This window comes from Sphaeramia orbicularis, chromosome 5 (assembly GCF_902148855.1).
Source record: "Sphaeramia orbicularis chromosome 5, fSphaOr1.1, whole genome shotgun sequence".
Taxonomy (NCBI): domain Eukaryota; kingdom Metazoa; phylum Chordata; class Actinopteri; order Kurtiformes; family Apogonidae; genus Sphaeramia; species Sphaeramia orbicularis.
The window spans coordinates 45,167,350-45,188,555 of NC_043961.1; the positions used below are offsets into that span (position 1 = coordinate 45,167,350).

Consider the following 21,206-nt stretch of genomic DNA (forward strand, 5'->3'; position numbering starts at 1 on the left):
TTCGGAATAAAAGACTTAAGCAAATAAAACAAAGCATCTTGGTGGCCCATAAAAAGCCTGTCTAAACAGGAATGTTTTGAGTCCCTTTTTGAAGGAGTCCAGTGACTGAGGAGCTCTGAAGTGGTCAGGGAGGGAGTTCCAGATACGGGGGGCGGGAGAGGAGAAGGCCCAGTCTCCTATGGTTTGAAGTTGAGTTCCGCGGGGGAGGAGGAGGTTGGTGCTGTGGGGCCGGAGACTACAGGTGGAAGTGTGAGGGGTGAGGAGGTCTTGAGGTAGTAGGGGGCGTTTCTATGGATGCAATTGAAGGTGATGAGGGCGGTCTTATAATTAATTCTGAAGGGGATTGGTAGCCAGTGGAGGTTATGGAGAATGGGAGTGATGTGTTCCTATTTATGGGTCTGTGTGAGGATTCTGGCAACATTGTTTTGAATGGACTGGAGTTTTTGTAGCTGTTTCTTGGGGATTCTATAAAGAAGGGCATCACAGTAGTCGAGCCTTGATTACATTTCTATTGTAGCTGATCTAGCAATTCCAGCGCTAAGTTCAGTTGCAGTTGTAGCTTGAATGACGCCTTGGGTGAGAACCCCCCCGAAGCCCCCCCCCCCAAACAAAAACACATCAAAGTTGAGCAAATTGTGATGTTTCATTATATGTCCACAAGTACATCTAAAAATACAGAAAAACTAACAGGGTCTGTGTGGAAAAAAAAAAAAAAAAATTAAATTAAATAGACAATACCCTGACAATGTAACCCATACAACAGAGGACCCAAGAGCACAACCAGGAGCTCAGTATGAACAGTCTTTATTGACTGGCAAACAAACAGACAAGGGGCAGGCAGCAGGAGAGTCGGGGACAGCCGAAGGGTTGGTAACCAGAATATCCAGACGAAGCCAAAGGGATGAGGACAGGAGACGTGGTCAGGCAAAGGCAGGTGAGTTACCGGGGAGCAGATAGGCAGACACGGTCAGACAGACAGGCAGGTGGATATCCAGGCGGTAGGCGGGGCAGGTCAGAGACGGCCAGGATCAAGAATCAGGCAGGAATAAATGCTGGAAAGTCACACACGAGGTAGAGAACAATCTGGCAACGAACAGAGAGCAGAGGGGTGAATATATACGCCCAGCCTGATGAGGTTCAGCTGTGCTCACAGGTGAGCGGAGTTAACTAATTGGGAGGTGTGGTGAGTGTGAGAGAGAGAGAGAAAGAGAGATATGTAACAGATGTACCCCCCCCCCAAAGGGACAGCCCCTGACTTCCCAAAACTAGACAACCAGAATATCAGGTGGGTGGAGGGGATCTGGAGGAGGGTCAATACTCTTCAGACAGGACCTCCTCTTCTGGACCAGACACCTCCTCCTCCGAAGCATTCTCCTCCCCAGCTGGCGATCCAGGAGCGTGGGAAGGTGGAGACACCACATCATTGTCTGAAGAGTGGCGCTGGTTATTGGATGGCTGATCTGGGTACAGGCGGTGAAAATCCCAGATGAGCTGAACATCCAGGATCTGATGAGCCGGGACCCACAACCTTTCCTCGGGGCCATACCCCTTCCAGTCCCAGTCCACCAGATACTGGAGACCCTTGCCCTGGTGCCGAGAGCGTAGCAAACGGCACAGAGTAAAGGCTGGGACACCGTCAATCATGCGTGGAGGATGTGGTGGCTGAGAGGCAGGCATCAGAGGGCTCTCCCGAACTGGTTTAACTCTGGAAACATAGAAAGTGGGGTGGATGTGCATGGTGCGTGGAAGCTTCAACCTAATGGCCACCGGGTTAATCACTTTCTCAATAAGTAATGGACCAATGAATTTCAGGGCCAACTTTTTGGACTCAGTTCTTAGACGCAGGTCTTGGGTGGACAGCCAGACCTTCTGGCCTTCCTGATACTGAGGGGCCTGTGAGCAATGGTGATTGGTGGTTGTCGAATACCTATCCGCAGCTCACTTCAGCGCGGCTCTGGCTTGGGTCCATGTCTGTCGGCAGTGGCAGATGAAAGCTTCAGCTGATGGACAGGATGACTCCGCCTCCACAGTAGGAAACAGCGGAGGTTTAAACTCGTAAACACACTGGAACGGGATAAGTCCTGTGGTGGAGCAGGAGAGGGTATTATGAGCATATTCTACCCACAGCAGGTGTTTGGCCCAGGTAGCTGGATGTTTAGCAGCCATACATTTGAGGGTTGTTTCCATCTCCTGATTCATCCTCTCCGTTTGGCCATTGGACTGAGGAGAGAACCCCGATGACAGACTGGACGAGGCACCAAGCAGCCAACAGAATTCCTGCCAGAACACAGAGGTGAACTGGTGGCCTCAATCTGACACTACATCCACGGGGATGCCGTGTAGATGGAACACATTTAAAGGAATTACTTCAGCGGTCTGTTTGGCTGAAGGATGCTTCGGCAGGGAAATAAGGTATGCCATCTTGCTAAACCGGTCTACCACCATCAGAATGACCGTATTCCCCTCAGACAGAGGTAACCTGGTGACAAAGTCTATGGAGATGTGCGACCAGGGTTGATGGGGTATAGGCAGTGGGCGTAGGTGACCGGCTGGATAGTGACGAGGAGTTTTGTGCTGGTTACAGACCGGACATGCGTTGACAAACTCACCTGTATCCTCCACCAGGGATGGCCACCAGAATCACCACTGCAACACCTCCGTGGTGCACTGAATACCTGGGTGACAGGTAAGTTTAGAACCGTGAATTCATTGTAAAACTTCTGACCTCAATTCCTGAGGAACGAACAGGCGGTCAGGAGGACAGGCACTGGGACCCAGCTGACCCTCCAGGGCGGCTTTAACTCGTTCCTCCACCTCCCAGGTGAGGACAGTGAAATGGTGTGAAGCTGGGACGATGGGGTCTGGCTGGTCATTGCTCTCTTCCCCAACCAGGAACTGATGAGACAGGGGATCCGGCTTGATGTTTCTGGAACCTGGCCGGTAGAAGAGAGAAAAGTTAAAATGGGTGAAGAACAAGGTCCAGCGGGCTTGATGGGAGCTGAGCCTCTTGGCTGTTCAGATGTACTCCGGATTCTTGAGGTCAGTCCAAACCAGAAATGGAACCTTGGTCCCCTCCAGCCAGTGCCGGCACTCCTCCAGCGCTAATTTCACCGCCAGCAGTTCACAATTGCCGATGTCATAATTTCTTTCTGCTGGGGATAATTGCGTGGAAAAGAAAGCACACGGATGCATTTTCTGATCATCAGCTGACCGTTGCGAGAGTACCACACCCACCCCCACATCTGAGACATCCACCTCCACTACAAACTGTCTCTCAGGATCGGGAACCCGCAGAATGGGTGTGGAAATGAAGCGGACCTTCAGGTGTCTGAAGGCTTCATCTGCAGCTGTAGTCCATCGGAACAGGACCTCGGAGGATGTGAGGGCGATAAGAGGGGTGGCCACGGTACTGTTCTCGAGGTCGTTGATGTGCTCGGACATGCTTTGGATTGGGTTTTCAAGTGCCTGGATCTACATCTCTGCCTTTTCAGATGCGTTCTACTGCAGAAATCCTGATCTCCATCTCGGTGGTTCTCTCCTCAAACTTTTCAGCTACAGAGCATGAGCCTGTAGCATTTGGGTTAACGGCACCAACTTTTCATCAATCACCTTAGTTATATTCGCCGTTATTACCTGAATAGTTTGTCAAAAAGCCGGGCCCACAGGCAGGCCAGAGCCTCCCTTTCCCCTACTGAGTACTTTTGCTCAGCTGAAGTGAGTGCCTGTGAGGCGAAAGCCACAGGGCGTTCCACCCCCTCTTGGATCTGGGAGAGCACAGCACCAAGTGCCACTCCAGAGGCATCGCAGGTGATCAAGGTGGGTGCGATCAGGCTGAAATGGGTCAGTGTGGGCGGGGACGTGAGCTGCTGTTTGATGATGCAGACAGCCTCGTGGCAGGCTGTGGTCCAATCCCACACAGCATCTTTTCTGAGCAGCTGGCGCAGAGGGGCTGTTGAGTCTGAGAAATGTGGCAGGAACCGCAGATAGTATGTGGCCATCCCCAGAAAGGAAGCCAGCTGGGAGGGTGACTGTGGGTCCGGCAGGGACAGGATGGCTTCGGTGTGGGACATGACTGGAGCAATGCCCTCCTTGGAGAGCCTGAAACCTAGGAACTCAACCTCTGAGACACCAAACCTGCACTTCTCAGTGTTCAGTGTGACCCCATGCTGTTTGAATCGTTGAAAGACCTGCTCCAGGCGAGCGTCATGAAGCTCAGTGGAGGGTGCGTGTACCACCACATCATCAAGGTAAATGGAGACCCCTTCGATGCCGGCTAGAATGAGCGACATTATCTTCTGGAAACAGCTGGGGGCTGATGACAGTCCAAATGCCATACGTTTATACCTGAAAACCCCCACATGCGTGACAAAAGCTGTGAGGTCCATGCTGGCTGGTGCCAAAGGAACCTGCAGGTAGCCGTTTCGCAAGTCCATCTTACTGAAGACAGTAGAGCCATGAAAATGGCTAGTGAGCTCTTTGGCTGTGGGTAGGGGGTACTTATCAAGGATGATGGCTTTGTTCACATCTGTCAGGTCAACACAGACAACAACAGGTCCACCCCCTCTCCTCTTGGCTATCACTAGGTTGGACACCCACAGTGAGGCATCAACTGGTTCGATAACATCCTCCTCCACCAAGCGATGTAACTCCATCTCCACCACATCGCGGAGGGCCAAGGGAATGCGCCGCAGGGGCTGGATAATGGGGCGGACTGAAGGGTCCACAGTGGGATGGTGGACAAAACCGGACATACAGCCCAGCCCTTGAAACAGTTCTGGGTAGCGGTCGGGCCAGGAGGTGGAGACCTGCAGGACCTGCTCACCCTCAGTCATAGTGAAGCCCAGAGCAAGGAGCAAATCTAGGCCCATGATGTTTGCTCCTCTCTGTGTGATATGGAATTCGGTGTTAGGGGCACTTTGGAGATCATATCTGACCAGGAGGCGGGCCACGCCCAAAGTGGAGATAGGGGAATGTCCATAGCCTGACAGGCGCTCAGCCACCTTCTCCAGGGGCACATGACTGAATAGCCGGTCATATGTGCATTTGTTTAGTATTGAGACCCTTGCTGCAGTGTCCACAAGGAGTGAAATGGGCTTACTGCCCACACTGCATATGCGATGCTTGAATGAGGCCCTTGTGCTGTGTATGGCGTTGATGGAAACAGCAGCAGTATTTGAGTTTGCGGGTAGGGAGCGGCAGCAGCGAGCAAAATGGTTCATTTTGTTGCAATTACGACAGCGTTTGCCCTGGGCAGGGCATGACTGATCCTTGGTTGCATGTTTGGATGAGCCACAGTTAGTACAACACTTTGATGCACCCCCTTTGGGCGCCCAGTCCACTCTCTGCACGTCCAAACTGTCACTCACCACATCAGTAGTCCCTGCTGACTCCTGGGCCACATTTTGGACAGACGCTGCCGATGACGTCACAGGCGCGTGCACGGCGCGGACGAAATGGCGCGCCTCCATTAACACCGTTTCCACCTGCTTTCCAATTGCCAGGGCATCTGCTAGTGTCATAGTGTCTGGCTCTAACAACAGCCTCTCTCTCAGCTGGTTACATGACGTTTTCTCAATGAGCTGATCCACAATAAGTCCGTCCTTTAAAGCCCCAAAATCACAGTGTCTCGTTAACTCACATAGTGCTGATACGTACTGGGCGACTGTCTCACCGGACTGCTGGGCTCTCCGACGAAACTCAAAGCGATGCATCCGTCGGCTTCGTCCCGTGCTGAAATGAGACTTTAGGGCAGCTACGGCTGTGGCATACTTGTCGTCCGACAATGTGAGTGTGGCGAAAATCCGCTGCCCCTCTTGTCCGAGGCAATGGCGCAGGAGCGCGCACTTCTGAGCATCTGCTAAGCCGGACTGTCCCAAAGCAAGCAAATAATCCTCAAACGATGTCAGCCATCGGTCCCAGGGGACAGCTGGGTCACCCGGTGGCTGTAGAACGAAAGCAGCCATCCTCGTTCGCCAAATATTCTGTCTGTGTGGACTCAATAATCACACCGTGGTAGCTTCGTGGGTTAGCTTTACTCAACACATCTGCATCCGCGCTTTACATCACTCGCTGTGCATCCGGCTGTCTCTTAAAGGCACAGGAACATTACTTAATGCAGCTGAACTTCATGAACCATTAATTATAAACTATAACTCTATATGTATATAACCATATCTCAGACATCACAACGAGAATGAGTGTTGTGGAACGAGGAGTAGAATCCAAACTCTTTGGCTGTTAGGTGGTAAAAGCACCAGGCATCTACACAGCTAATCTGATCCATGAGTGAAGTAAGAGCTTTTGCCATATTGAACTGAGACAAGTTCTTTGGTTTAGATTTGTCAAGCGTGGGGTCTATTGTCAAATTACAAGCTACAATGAAAATTAAACAGTGTGAATTTAGGCTCGGTTGTTGAGATAATAGAGATGTCATAAAACTTGGGTATTCCCAGTTTGGAGCATAAATATGTCAGAATGACAGGTGTTTTAAACCACTTTCCCACTACTATAATTTAAATGACCATTTGGGTCAGAAATGACTTGTTCAGGACAGAACTGTATACGTTTGTGTATAAGTATCACTGTGCCTCTAGATTGATTCCTAAAAGTTGAATGAAACATTTGACCAACCCAGGGTTTTTGCAGTCTTGTGTGATCACTGATGTGTAAGTGAGTCTCCTAAGGCCTGTTTCAGAAAGCAGGTTATGTGAAAACTCCGAGTATGTTAACCCTGACATGAGGGAAACTCAGGGTTTTCCATTCCAGAAGGAGAGGTAAGTCAAACCCTGAGTCTGTCACCATGGTAACTTACTCTGTGAACATAACCTGCTCAGTGGCAGGTTTTCTTTAAAGCTGTGGCAGACTTTCGTCACCAATTTTTCATCAAATCTGTAAAACCCCAGTTGAAGCCAAAGTGTCACGAATCCGTAAGTCCTTCTGTGATTACTCACCTGAATCTCTTCCCTCACGATGAACAGTTTTGAAGTGTACTCCACCATAAACAAACCATTTGTTTACAAACAGAGCCGGTAGGTAACTCGGGCATCTTCGGAATTTTGTCACAACGTGCATTGTTGGAAGCGGAGGTTTGCGCAGCTGCCTGGCCGCAGAACCATATGTTATCATATGGCTGCAACAAACATGACGCGGAAATGACTGAAACATGGAAACAGCTGGATGGAAGCAGAGCTCCAGCTGTTTCCGCGTCGTGTTTGTTGCAGCTTCCACTGCCAGGTGGAGCTCCGCTTACTCTGCTTACTCCGCTTCGGTCCAGCCGTTTCCGCGTTTCAGCTGTTTCCATGTCATGTTTGTTGCAGCCATATGATATCATATGGTTGCACGGCCGCTGCCAGGTGGCTGTGCGAACCTCCGCTTCCCACAATGCACATCGTGACAAAATTCCGAAGATTCCCGAGTTACTTCCCTGCTCTGTTTGTAAACAAATGGTTTGTTTATGGTGGAGCACACTTTGAAATTGTTCACTGTGAGGGAAGAGATTCAGGTGAGTAATCGCAGAAGGACTTACGGATTCCTGATACTTAGGCTATGACTGGGGTTTTACAGATTTGATGAAAAACTGGTGACGAAAGACTTCCGCACCTTTAAGAAACCCCAGATGTCACCTGTCTCCTCCCCCCCTGAAACATGCTGTTAGACATGGATTGTCCAGACAAATACAATCCCATAGATTTAAAAGCACAGTCAATAAGCAGCGATTTATGGCGGGAGAGAATTTTAAGACCTTGAATAGATGTGCTATCATTTCCTAATGAATATCTATTTATCTATTTCTATGTATTTGGGGTTGAACAATATAGGTTGGGCTTCTTCCTACTCCATTTCGGACATAAAGTGTTTTTAAAGTGCTACAGTGACTTAGCTGTACAGTATGTGAATTGTTTTTCTTTTGTTGGTGATTACCTTCAATATTTTGGAGTGTTCTGTTTAAATTCGTTATTTATTTTTTTCCTTTTGTTCACCTTTATGTGTTATTCCTACTTATGTTGGACATAAAGTTTATTCATATCATTTCAATCTTATACTCTGTATTAAATCCTAAACTATCTTTTAAATAATGTTAGAGACATTATGCTGTAAACTCAGACTGAGATAAATGATAATCTTCATTTTACTGGTCTTCCGAATTTAATAGTGTGTAGTTGGAACACACATTCCAATTACTGCTCCTGTGCAACACCAAGGAGACTATGCTCATAGGAAGTCCTTTCACAGCATCAACATCCAGGTATTGTAACTAATATGTTGAAAATGACATGAGAAAACGTCACAAAAACCAGTCGCTAATTATAATAATGCCATTCTCTGCACTATCAAGTTCATTTATGATCCGGCACACATCATTACAAATGTAGGAGCCTATTGTCCTGGCTCTGTATATGACTCCACATATATCCAGAGTGTAGCCTGAGAGACAGATTTCCATGTGTTAAGTAACTGAACGCTTTGTGCAATTATCATTTTTGTCTCCCTGATAAAAACACACCAACATGTATCCACTTTACTTACAGGAGAGATTGATGGTACCTACTGGGAGACAGAGAATATCCACGATAGCCTTCTCTGCTGACCCCCGACCCAGAGCTGAGGCCCCAAAAGTGTTTTAATATGGTCCACTGTTGGACTAGAGCCCGGGTTCAGATGACCATAGGCCAATCTGCCCACCCATATGCAACATGTCATTGTCCATTTTTTGTATCTTTTTCAGGAAATGCCTCCCTTGCAGCTCTTTAACTGACAACTGGAAAAACATATAGCATGTACCATATAGCATTTAAAATCCACAGTTGTACATGAAGACTTAACCTGGCATTAACTGAAAATCTCCCTTTGACATGCTGTGCTGTGGAAGTTGATGGATCCTTCTATTGCTGTTGGCCAGCTGTGCTCTGTTAAAAAGGATAAGAATGCACAAGCTATTTAACCTGTCATTTATTCTCATCACTTGTCACACTTTCACGTCAAAATCAAAATTCCATAAAAGAATGCATTGTGAATGGGTAGAGATTTACTCTTAGCTATACGTAAAAAACAACACAAAAAACTCCTGACCTCTGTTGGCCTCTGGATCCCTCTGAGGCAGCAGACAGTGTCTTCTCACAATCATCATCCTCCTCCTATGATGAAGGAGAACAATCTACGTAAGTATATTTTAAACAACCATATGTGGCAAGATCTGAGTATTGAGTAGATTATCTACAACAGTAGAGTTTTCTACAGCTTCTGCCCTGTGTAACCCAGGTCAAAATAGCTTAAGTTAATAAATATTATTAATAAATAGTATAAATATGTTGAGCCAAATTTCATTATTTTAAATTTCATATTTGTTATAAAAGCAGTGATGAAAGCAGATAAATAAGATTAAAAGCAATATTTCATCTTTGTTAGTGAATTACTCTGTCAACTAGTTAATTAAAATGAGCATCCTATTGCTTTAAGAGACTGTGGCTCTGTCGGCCAATCAGAACGGCTGTAGTAGTTCCTGTTGCAGGAAGACTGTTGCAAAGAGAGACAGGTGTGTAAGATGGAGGATGACGGTACAGAGCTGAACCAGTGAGCAGAGTCGACAGAGGAATATTAAGTTTTCAGCCTTTTATTTTGTGTTTGAAAGTGTTTTCTTTCGTTCCCGTTTCGTCTGTTGTGATAGACTGTGGTTATGTTGAACAGTATTTGTTAAGTTTAATTAAGAACTGCTGAAGAACAGCGAACTGCACATGCGAACGCACATGGACACGGACTGATCGTGATGGCGAGCCACCCATTTTAGGAATAATCTGGAATAACCAGACCTGTTTCATCGTGAGGATTCCTTTCTTTTGTGGAGGACGGAGTCATTATTCAGCAAAACAGAGGTTGGACTGATTAAACCCCTCAATATTCTGTATTCAAGTAGATTTCTACAATGCTGTAAAAGTGGTTTCACTTAAACTGCGGATCTCTTTCTTTCCCTTTGTTCTTCGGATCATGTGGACTCCGAATGGACTCTGCATGGACCGCCTAGCACGGTCGCTAGCTTTTGCGGATTTTCTGCATTGATTTGCTGAGAGACAGATTAATTAGAACTTTCAAACACTTGATATTTCTGAAATTCATTCACCAAGTTGGTTCATATTATATGTATTGAACTTGTTGTACTGTGGATGTTTTGCTGATGTTAATTCTGAACGTATTATTTTCTGTTTATACTATTGCCTGATTAATTGGTAATAGGTTGGGTACTGAAATGCTAAACTAACTAACTAACTAACTATTGACATGCAAAGGGGCGTGTTCTTTGTGTTGAATGTCTTTGTAAATGTCTTTTGGTACAATGTATTGTTTGTAAACATTTCTGTTTTTTTCACATATAAATAAGTCGCCATTTAAAATTAAGTTGGTCTGTGGTGTATTATCTCTATTTAATTAACCATTTATTACTGCTCTCTGCCGAACCTAGTAATTGGTCCAATGTGCTTAACATGTAGTAAGTGCTACACTTGCAACTGAAATATTAATCTACTTAGCAGGATAAGAGGTAAGAGGACATACAGTATACGTGCTAAAACAGCATTTGCTGTGGGTTTAAATAGCCGCGGAATTTTTACTTTGAACATTAGCCAGTGTCAAACAGGAATAAATGATGTACAATTAAGGCCTAGAATAATATGCAATTACCATACTTTCCAGACTATAAGCCACACCCACCCCGTGTCCAACGTCTCACCACCAATTCATTGATGCCAAGCTTACGTGCAGCAGTTCTATTTCCTTCTTTGTCAGCCGGATCGATCTTTAGCCCATACAACATAAATTAGCCGAATCATTTTAGAGCTGTGGGTTCACAGTGTGTGGAAAAAAGTAGCAGCTTATTGATTGGAAAGTACGGTACCTTTCTAAATGATGTTTTTATATTTCATATTCAGTTTCCTCTGTGTGTGTTTTTCTCCAGTGGGATTGGACCTTAAAACAACTCAGATTTTATTCTATCCACCACTTTTATTCAATCCATGTAACAGGTACAGTAGAAGACCCAAAAGCAGACCTTCAGACCAAATGCTTAGTTTATAACAGTCTTTATTTACAGCAGACGAGCAACAGACTAGGAACAGGCAGCAGGTGAGTCTGGGATGGACGAGGGGTCAAAACCGGGAAAGCCAGATGAAGCCAGAGGAGCGGAGGCAATAGGTGTAGTCGAGGACGGAAAGCAGGTTGGTAACTGGGAGGCGGATAGGCAGACGTGGTCAGGCGAAGGGCAGGTTGGTTACCAGGATGGAGGCAGGCGGACGTAGTCAGGCAAACAGGCAGGCAGGTCAGGTTCAAAAACAGGAAAGAGTAAATGCTGGATAGTCACGCACAGAGCAGAGAACAATCTGGCAATGAACAAAAGACAAAGAGGTTACTACATACGCCCCACCTGATGAGTCACAGCTGCGCTCACAGGTGAGGTGGAATACACTGACGAGGAGGTGTGTCTGAGTTAAAGGGCCAGAGAGAGAAAAAAGGAGCAGTAGAACAGACAGAGATATGACAATCCAGCAATGTTTTAACCTACAGTGGGGCAACAAAGTATTTTGTCAGCCACTGATTTTGCAAGTTTTCCTACTTAGAAAGATGAGAGAGGTCTGTAATTTTCATCCGAGGTACACTTCAACTATGAGAGACAAAATGAGAAAAAAAAAATCCAGGAAATCACATTGTAGGATTTTTAAAGAATTTATTTGTAAATTATGGTGGAAAATAAGTATTTGGTCAATAACAAAAGTTCAACTCAATACTTTGTAACATAACCTTCGCTGGCAATGACAGAGGTCAAATGTTTCCTGTAAGTCTTCACTAGGTTTGCACACACTGTAGCTGGTATTTTGGCCCATTCCTCGATGCAGATCTCCTCTAGAGCAGTGATGTTTTGGGGCTGTCGCTGGGCTACACGGACTTTCAACTCCCTCCACAAATTTTCTATGGGGCTGAGGTCTGGAGACTGGCTAGGCCACTCCAGGACCTTGAAATACTTTTTACGGAGCTACTCTTTTGTTGTCCGAGCGGTGTGTTTGGGATCATTGTCATGCTGGAAGACCCAGCCACGTTCCATCTTCAATGCTCTCACTGATGGAAGGAGGTTTTGGCTTAAAATCTCACGATACATGGCCCCGTTCATTCTTCCCTTAACACGGATCAGTCGTCCTGTCCCCTTTGCAGAAAAACAGCCCCAAAGCATGAGGTTTCCACCCCCGTACTTCACAGTAGGTATGGTGTTCTTGAGATGCAACTCAGCGTTCTTTTTCCTCCAAACACGACGAGTTGAGTTTTTACCAAAAAGTTCTATTTTGGTTTCATCTGACCACATGATATTCTCCCAATCCTCTTCTGGATCATCCATATGCTCTCTGGCAAACTTCAGACGGGCCTGGTCATGTACTGGCTTAAGCAGGGGGACACGCCTGGCGCTGCAGGATTTGAGTCCCTTTTCGGCGTAGTGTGTTACTAATGGTAGCCTTTGTTACGTTGATCCCAGCTCTCCGCAGGCCATTCATCAGGTCCCTCTGTGTAGTTCTGGGATTTTTGCTCACTGTTCTCATGATCCTTTTGACCCCACAGGATGAGATCTTGCATGGGGCTCCAGATCGAAGGAGATTATCAATGGTCTTGTATGTCTTCCATTTTCTTACAATTGCTCCCACAGTTGATTTATTCACACCAACCTTCTTGCCTATTGTAGATTCACTCTTCCCAGCCTGGTGCAGGTCTACAATTTTTTTCCTGGTGTCCTTCGACAGCTCTTTGGTCTTGGCCATGGTTGAGTTTGGAGTCTGACTATTTGAGGCTGTGTACAGGACTCTTTTATACAGATAACAAGTTCAAACAGGTGCCATTAATACAGGTAACGAATGGAGGACAGAAGAGCTTCTTAAAGACGAAGTTATAGATCTGTGAGAGCCAGAAATCTTGCTTGTTTGTGGGTGACCAAATACTTATTTTCCACCATAATTTACAAATAAATTCTTTAAAAATCCTACAATGTCATTTCCTGGATTTTTTTTTTCTCATTTTGTTTCTCATAGTTGAAGTGTACCTCTGATGAAAATTACAGATCTCTCTCATCTTTCTAAGTAGGAGAACTTGCAAAATCAGTGGCTGACTAAATACTTTTTTGCCCCACTGTACATGCTGTAGTTTTAATTAAAGCAGTGATTTTTTTTTTACTTTTTAAATGGTATTATGCATTTTAAAAGATTTCCCTGTGGTGTACATAAAATGTAAATGCTATGCTTGGGTCTGAATTCTTCATTAATTAAACTCCACAGGCCCATTTTCAAACCTATTTCTGAGTAATGACACCTGAAAGATTGTTTTAAGCGCTGGCCCTTTAAATGTACATGAGCCACTTCACACCCCACCCCCTCCAGGTTGTTGGCTGTGCAGCTCTGTGCTGTTAGAACAACAACTGAATATTACAGGTAATCGGCTTGACGTTTGGACATATTTTCAGTATGGACTACAACCACTGCTGCTGACTAACAATTATGGCATACTCGGAGAAATGTTCATCGAAAGTCTTGACCTTATATGAGCAAATGTAGTGACGTAAATAGTTATAGATGTAACAAAATAAGCAGGAATTTAAATGGGTGGTAGAAAGCCACTCGATTTTTGCCAAATAACAAGACTGTGTTCCTGAAACACTGAACATTTCAGGTCCTATGAGCTTGTTGAACACGCCTGTGCAGACCTTCTTGTCCTGGATCCAGATGTGCTGACGGATTACCACCCTCTAACAGCATACACAGTTGGTGGAAAGCTGATGGTGACCCCAAGGACGTTCCTTCTCCATTAAAGCAACTCAAAATGGTATGTTCTCTCCCCTCCACCCTGACTCCTCCTCATCTCCCCTCTCATCCACCTTCTTTCTCTCCTCTCCTTACCAACTCTCTCCTCTCGTGTCCTCTGCTCCCCTTTCCTCTTGCTCTTTCTTTTCTTCTCCACACTCTTCTTTCTTCTCCTTACTATCTCTCTTCTCCCCACTCATCCCCCTCTGTCTCTCCTCTCCTCACCAACTCCTCTCTCTTCTCTCCTCTCACACTCATTCTCTCTCCTCTCTTCTCTCCTCATTAAACATTAATTTTGTGCTGAATGAATTGAAGGTCTTTCCCAAGTATAGGCCAGTTGAGTACAGTGATTGAAGGAAATGAAAGCCTGGATATAGACTTTAGCTTTATTTATTTATTTTTTTTTTTTTTACATTTGTACACTAAATTATTAGCAAATCAAATGTAATCAGCAGATTAATCTGCAAAAGGCCCTCATTTGCAGTCAAGCCTAATCAGGTTTGACTATTAATTTTCTACCACCTTTTCTCTCTCCTCATTTCAGACTTTGTTACTTCGGGTAGTTCTTTCTACCAGAGAAGCCTGGCAAGTCCAGCTTCCTGAAGTACCAGCATCTGTGGGGCAATTGATTGATATACTTAAAGAGCGACTCAAACTTCCAGGTGATTTCTCACTACAGTTTGAGGATCCAGAGTTTGGAAATGCACTATTGCAACCTGACAGCAATATCTGAATTACCAGCTGAGCGTGCAGTCCTGCATATAATGTGGAACTGTGATTCATCTCCACTTAACTAATCCACTGCTTCAGTGTCCTCAGTCAGTTCAGTCTTTTCCCAGGACACAGTGTTCACTCTGAAGATTTCAGGCCTAGCTGGACTGATTCTATCCAGATGAACTTAAGGCATGTCTAAAAGTGGCCCTCTCCATTTCTTGTCCCCAAGTTTCCATATGATGTTGAACTAAAATTTTGTAAGGCTAATGTGACATACGAAAAATCTAAGAAGGGCCTTGCAGTGACAAGTTACATGATGACAGAGATTTTGGATAAAATTGCAGAGTTTTTGACATCAAAGGCTACCCTAAGAAAGATGAGCTTGAGTCAGTTGCCTCTGCACTGGTTCTCAAGTATCCATGTATGAAGGAGCCAGGTAGCATCACAGGCTATGAGGGATGGAAAGCAAGTATCAAGCACAAACTTGTAAACTACAGATCAAAGCTTCGTCAGACAGGCTGCAATGTGGTAAATGTAAACAGGAAAAGACAAGGGGGAGATGAAAAGGGCAGTTCTTTCACCCTTAAAAAGCCCAAACGTGGAGAGGTCAATCATGTCCCAGATTATCCACAACACAATGATGATTCTACTCTTGAAGAGGAAAGAGTTGCTCTGGTCGATGAAATGAAGAAGAAACAAAAGAACATGACAGTCATACAGCAGAAGATGGCACTGACATTTTCCCTCAGGTGGATAGAGGTCATGGACTGTCAACCTATGGTATCTGAGGTCCAGGAGAAATGGCCTGCGTGGTTTTCCTCTGAGTAGGTAAGGCTGTCCTAATTTATTCAGTAATTCTGTTATTCAAATTAGGCACTAGTTATTATACTAGATTAATTATAATTGAAGAAGTACAGTATTTGCCGGGGTAATGTATTGGCAAGCTTTATTATACCTTGCGCTACCACTCCACTCAAGACCCCTCCAACACACTGCACCCACTACACCATCAGTCCAAAAAATTTGTAATGCTAGTGTTTTTGTTATGTTATGTCCTCCCAAGAATCCTCAAGGTCCATGTTTACAAATGCCGTACTCTCTTGCCAATGTTGCATCAAAATCTGTGACTCATTAGATTCTTTGACCTGTCCTAATATTCTTACTCTAAACATTTCACTCCTATGGAAGCCCATTTCTGCGAGTACAAGAAAAAAGAATCCCCATGCTAAATCAAAATTGTGAAATACAAAGTCATTATGAGACGAAAATTTAAAGTAGTTTCATCTGGAGAAAACCAACCAAATTTGGACTTCCTCTCATAATTTTGATTTAGCATGGATTTTTTTTCTTTTACTGGTGGAAATGGGGCTTCTATAGACTGAGATTGTTAGGGAAAGAATACTAAGGCAGGTCACAGAATCTAATTGGCCACAGATTTCGGTGCAACACTGGAACATGATAATATGCATTTGCAAATTGATACTGGTTTTTGTGGAGGGTATTTCCATTCCTGTGCAAAAGACATATTCACAAGAGCTTTTTGAAGTAGGTTTTGCTGTTGATAACATGGTCAGGCATTGAACATGGTGCAAACTGCACAAGACAGCTACCCAGGAATTTTCTGTGCTGAATAAATGGCAATATTTTGTTGATGGTCTTGTTTAGATATCTGAAGAATTTCATTGGATCACAAGCAAAGACCTCCTGCGGACTTTCAATGCATCATTTGACAAATTTGTGCCTGGCCTGCTGAAACTGTACCAGTCTAAGAAGGGAGCTCTTGGTGAGAAGATGGAAGACCTCCTGGATAAACTTGATGAACAGGTGAGTGAAGGGCTCCTTTGCCTGACATTTTTAGAAGAGTATGAATATACTTTTCTCATAAGAGAAACAGAAAAAGATGTTGACTTAAGCAAAAACACATTAGTGGACATGTGTCAGTAAAAATGAATGTCAGCAGTCATTGCTTTATGTTCTTATTTGGTGGTATTAGATTTAACAGAATTTTAATTTGTAAAAGTAAAGTAAAATTGTTAAAATGGTCGCAGTGTTATTGTTTTTTTTGTTTTTTTTTTTTCTTTAAATTTTACATGTTGCTGGGTCTGACCTGTGCTTTATCTTCATTACTATAACAGAATTCTGATTTTGCATTGTGTATAAGTACACTATGTTACTACACTAATTGAAATGCTTGTTGTCCACCGAATACTCTTTAGACATCCATCATTGTATCCCACCGAAAGACAGCAGCATTGAGAGGCCTGCCCATTTTCCTCCGAGAAGAGGCAACAAAGGTTTTCCTGAAGTTCTTGGTAAGTACAAAAAAAGTAATGCAAGTAAAACTAATTCCTAATTCCCATGAGATGTTTTAAAGGATGAGTTCATCCAAAATGGAAATATACACCTCCTCAGTGCAGACCAGATCATTTTATAGTGAGGATTGCAGTTGTCTATAACTCTCGCTCCCTTTTTTCTGCTGAGAAGCAGTTGGGCATTGTTGGTGGGTGTTCCATAGCAGAAAATACTTTTGTACAAAACTCATCACAAGGTTGGTGGGTGAAAGCTACTGTGTCATTAATTAAAGAAAAAGATGCTTTTTCTTTTTAAAATCTTCATGTGTCAAATGACTAGCATGGTATGGACGTTTAAGTTTAAATCAGTAGAAATGTATTTTTTCTTAAGTTTTTAGCTCTCAATAATGCATCTGTTACTTTTCTTCAGGACACTGACATTTTGGAACCAGTGCTGAACGGTGCATCTGTTGCCATCCTCACCATCCTACAAGATGACGATGTTGGTACGTCTGTGTGAGACCAGACAGTTGTGTTGGAAGGGGACATCGTGCTACATAACATTCCAGACCTCTCTACTGCCTTGGCATACCTCTTTGGCCTTCTGTATGCCCTCAATATTGATTATCCAAAGCAGATGAAGTATACCTTTGAAGCAATTCAAGCCATCTTTTTTGAGCTCGGTGGCTCTCAATGCTCACAGCGCATAAGGTCTCTGAAAACAAAGCTTTTGCTGTGACTGTTAATGGGGAAGCCAGACATGACTTTAACTTGTGTTCTTTAGCCTGTTGAAGTGCATTTTAGTTGAGTCATGTAAAAAAACAGTAGTTAAACCCCTTTTCCTCTGATATAATCATTTGCCATTTACCAAGAGTTGAATATTTAGTGTTTGAACTGTTAAAATTCATTATTGTTCAAGTAAAACTAATGTATAAATGCAAAAAATAAAAAAAAATAAAAAAACTTCACCTCTGTTTCAACTGGCATAAGGATGAGTAGGTGATGGAAATTTTTATGTTGGACAGTCAGGGTGTATGTATGAGTGACTATATGCCACTGGACACTTTTTTTTCCCCCATACTTTTTCATTAGGGACCGAGCCAAAAGGTAAGGCCCTCTCACGCAGTGAGAGGCCTTGCCTGCAAGCAAGGCCCTATTGTTTTTCGTTCGTTTTTATATTATTAGGGACCGAGCCGAAAGGTAAGGCCCTCTCACGCAGTGAGAGGCCTTGCCTGCAAGCAAGGCCCTATTGTTTTTCGTTCGTTTTTATATTATTATTATTATTATTATTATTCACACACCACTTTGACCTGGATTTTGACCCCCTGAACATGCACGAAAACTCACCAAATTTGGCACACATGTCAGGCCTGGCGAAAAATTTGATAAAATTAAAAAATTAACCCCATAGGTGCCAAAATGGGCTCTCTAGCGCCACCTATGTGAAAAAAACGGCAACTGCCCTAGTGGCCAGTAGGAATGTCATACAGACATGAAACCAGTGCCAAAATTTTTGTTGGATCATGCTCTACAAATCATCCACTGACACTCATGACCTATCTGCAACAGGAACTTCGCAATATGCCTTTCAAAATAAAATTTCTAAAACTAACTCCGATGACACCGTTTGTGGTATTGACTTCTAAATAGCGCCAAAAGATACAGTGAAATGTCCTTAATAAAACGATTTCACACCTTTTCCATAATTGTCTTAGTTTTTTTTTTTACAAGCCTGCAAAGTTGCGATGTTTGGAACTCATTTTTCACTTTGGAGTTTTTCCCCACATGTGACATATCTACGCGTTCACGGGACTCAGCACAACTCTCACATCCAAAAATTTTTGAGATAGGATGTACGGTTATTGATTTATAACAATTTGTTTCTTTTCATACTTTTTCCACTTTAGACTGCCATTTGACCCCCTTAACATGCTCCAAAACTCACCAAATTTGCCATGTATGTCATGACTGGTGAACACTTTCATACAATATCAAAATTAACCCCTTGCATGCTAAAATGGACTCTGTAGCGCCACCTATGTACTAAAAAACACACAAACTCGGCCCTAGCGGCCAGTAGGAATGTCACAGAAACATGAAACAAATGCCAAAATGTTGGTCTGATTGAGCCCGACAAATCCTACACTGACACTCATGAGCTAACTCCAACAGGAAGTTGGCAATCTGCCTTTGAAAGTTACTCTACGTTTCTGCAATTAGTACTCAGTCATTCCAGACTTTTGAATAAAAAGTTATACCTCAGTCAATTCCCACAAGTCTGCAGAATCCAAAAGTGAAAGAATTTTTCAGATACGACCTACGGTTATGGAATTATGGCGATTTTTTGAAGACTATGTTTACTTTCACTTTTAACAATGACAAAGTCCCTATAAAATTCTTCTTGGTGGGCAGTTGTCAATGGCTGTCCTTAGTTCAGTGGTTCATGTAGCTGCCTATGGTGCAAGAGGACCTGGGTTCAAGTCCCAGACAATCCAAAGTGTTTTTTTTTTTTTTTTTTTCTCCATCTTAAAACAGGTTTTACTGCATTGTATTTTGGATACTGGAAATTTTGCACACATTCAAAAGTACACGGAGCACATTTTTTCAAAATAAAACCCCAAATACCAATAATACAAAATTTCTATTACATAACTTCTTTTCATTTTTATGATCAAACGCTCAACTCTTTGTACAATGTTTCTTCATTCAAAAGTACTCTTTCTCACAGACACACATGCTCACACAATAGGGGTTTTCCAAAATAAAAGCCTTAAATGTGAGACATCATCTTTTTTATGCTCAATTATTCATACAATTTCAATTCATTTTTCAAACTGATTCTTTCTCTCACATACAAAACAAATGCACATACACACAGTAGGTTTTCCAAAATAAAAGTGTCATTTTAAAGGTGATGGTGGTTTCAGCAGAGGGTCGCTGGTGTTCTGTACAGATGTAAGGAGGACAGACACTAAAGGGTGGGAACTGGTATGGGGACGGAGAGGTGTGAGTGGAGCTGAGGTGTGGACGGTCACGGGAGGCGGATCGCGGGGGAGGCGGAACGCCCGGTGCGAGGTCCCGCCCAATGCTGCTTGCAGCTTTAATTAGGGACCGAGCCGAAAGGTAAGGCCCTCTCACGCAGTGAGAGGCCTTGCCTGCAAGCAAGGCCCTATTGTTTTTCGTTCGTTTTTATATTATTATTATTATTATTATTCACACACCACTTTGACCTGGATTTTGACCCCCTGAACATGCACGAAAACTCACCAAATTTGGCACACATGTCAGGCCTGGCGAAAAATTTGATAAAATGAAAAAATTAACCCCATAGGTGCCAAAATGGGCTCTCTAGCGCCACCTATGTGAAAAAAAACGGCAACTGCCCTAGTGGCCAGTAGGAATGTCGTACAGACATGAAACCAGTGCCAAAATTTTTGTTGGATCATGCTCTACAAATCATCCACTGACACTCATGACCTATCTGCAACAGGAACTTCGCAATATGCCTTTCAAAATAAAATTTCTAAAACTAACTCCGATGACACCGTTTGTGGTATTGACTTCTAAATAGCGCCAAAAGATACAGTGAACTCTCCTTAATACAACGATTTCACACCTTTTCCATAACTGTCTTAGTTTCTTTTTTACAAGCCCGCAAAGTTGCCATGTTTGGAACTCATTTTTCATTTTGGAGTTTTTCCCCACATGTGACATATCTACGCGTTCACGGGACTCAGCACAACTCTCACATCCAAAACTTTTTGAGATAGGAGGTACGGTTATTGATTTATAACAGTTTGTTTATTTTCATACTTTTTCGGCTTTAGACTGCCATTTGACCCCCTTAACATGCTCCAAAACTCACCAAATTTGCCATGTATGTCATGGCTGGTGAACACTTTCATTCAATATCAAAATTAACCCCTTGTGTGCCAAAATGGACTCTGTAGCGCCACCTATGTACTAAAAAACACACAAAATCTGCCCTAGCGGCCAGTAGGAATGTCACAGAAACATGAAACAAATGCCAAAATGTTGGTCTGATTGAGCCCGACAAATCATACACTGACACTCATGAGCTAACTCCAACAGGAAGTTGGCAATCTGCCTTTGAAAGTTACTATACGTTTCTGCAATTACTGCTTAGTCATTTCAGACCTTTGAATAAAAAGTTATACCTCATTAAATTCCCACAAGTCTGCAGAATCCAAAAGTGAAAGAATTTTTCAGATCCGACCTACGGTTATGGAATAATGGCAATTTTTTGAAGACTATGTTTACTTTCACTTTTAACAATGATCAAGTCCCTATAAAACTCTTCCTGGTGCACAGCTGTATGTGTCTGTCCTTAGTTCAGTGGTTCATGTAGCTGCCTATGAAA

General features: G+C 43.6%; 1 long non-coding RNA gene across 1 annotated transcript; it reads left to right on the top strand.

Moving 5' to 3' along the window:
• The first annotated feature begins 9,546 nt into the window (after positions 1-9,546).
• Positions 9,547-17,810, top strand: LOC115420126 (uncharacterized). The gene is made up of 6 exons (XR_003935507.1): positions 9,547-9,869; positions 13,690-13,842; positions 14,365-15,362; positions 16,200-16,358; positions 16,751-16,846; positions 17,256-17,810. It is a non-coding gene; the product is annotated as an uncharacterized LOC115420126 (long non-coding RNA).
• The last annotated feature ends 3,396 nt before the right edge of the window (positions 17,811-21,206 follow it).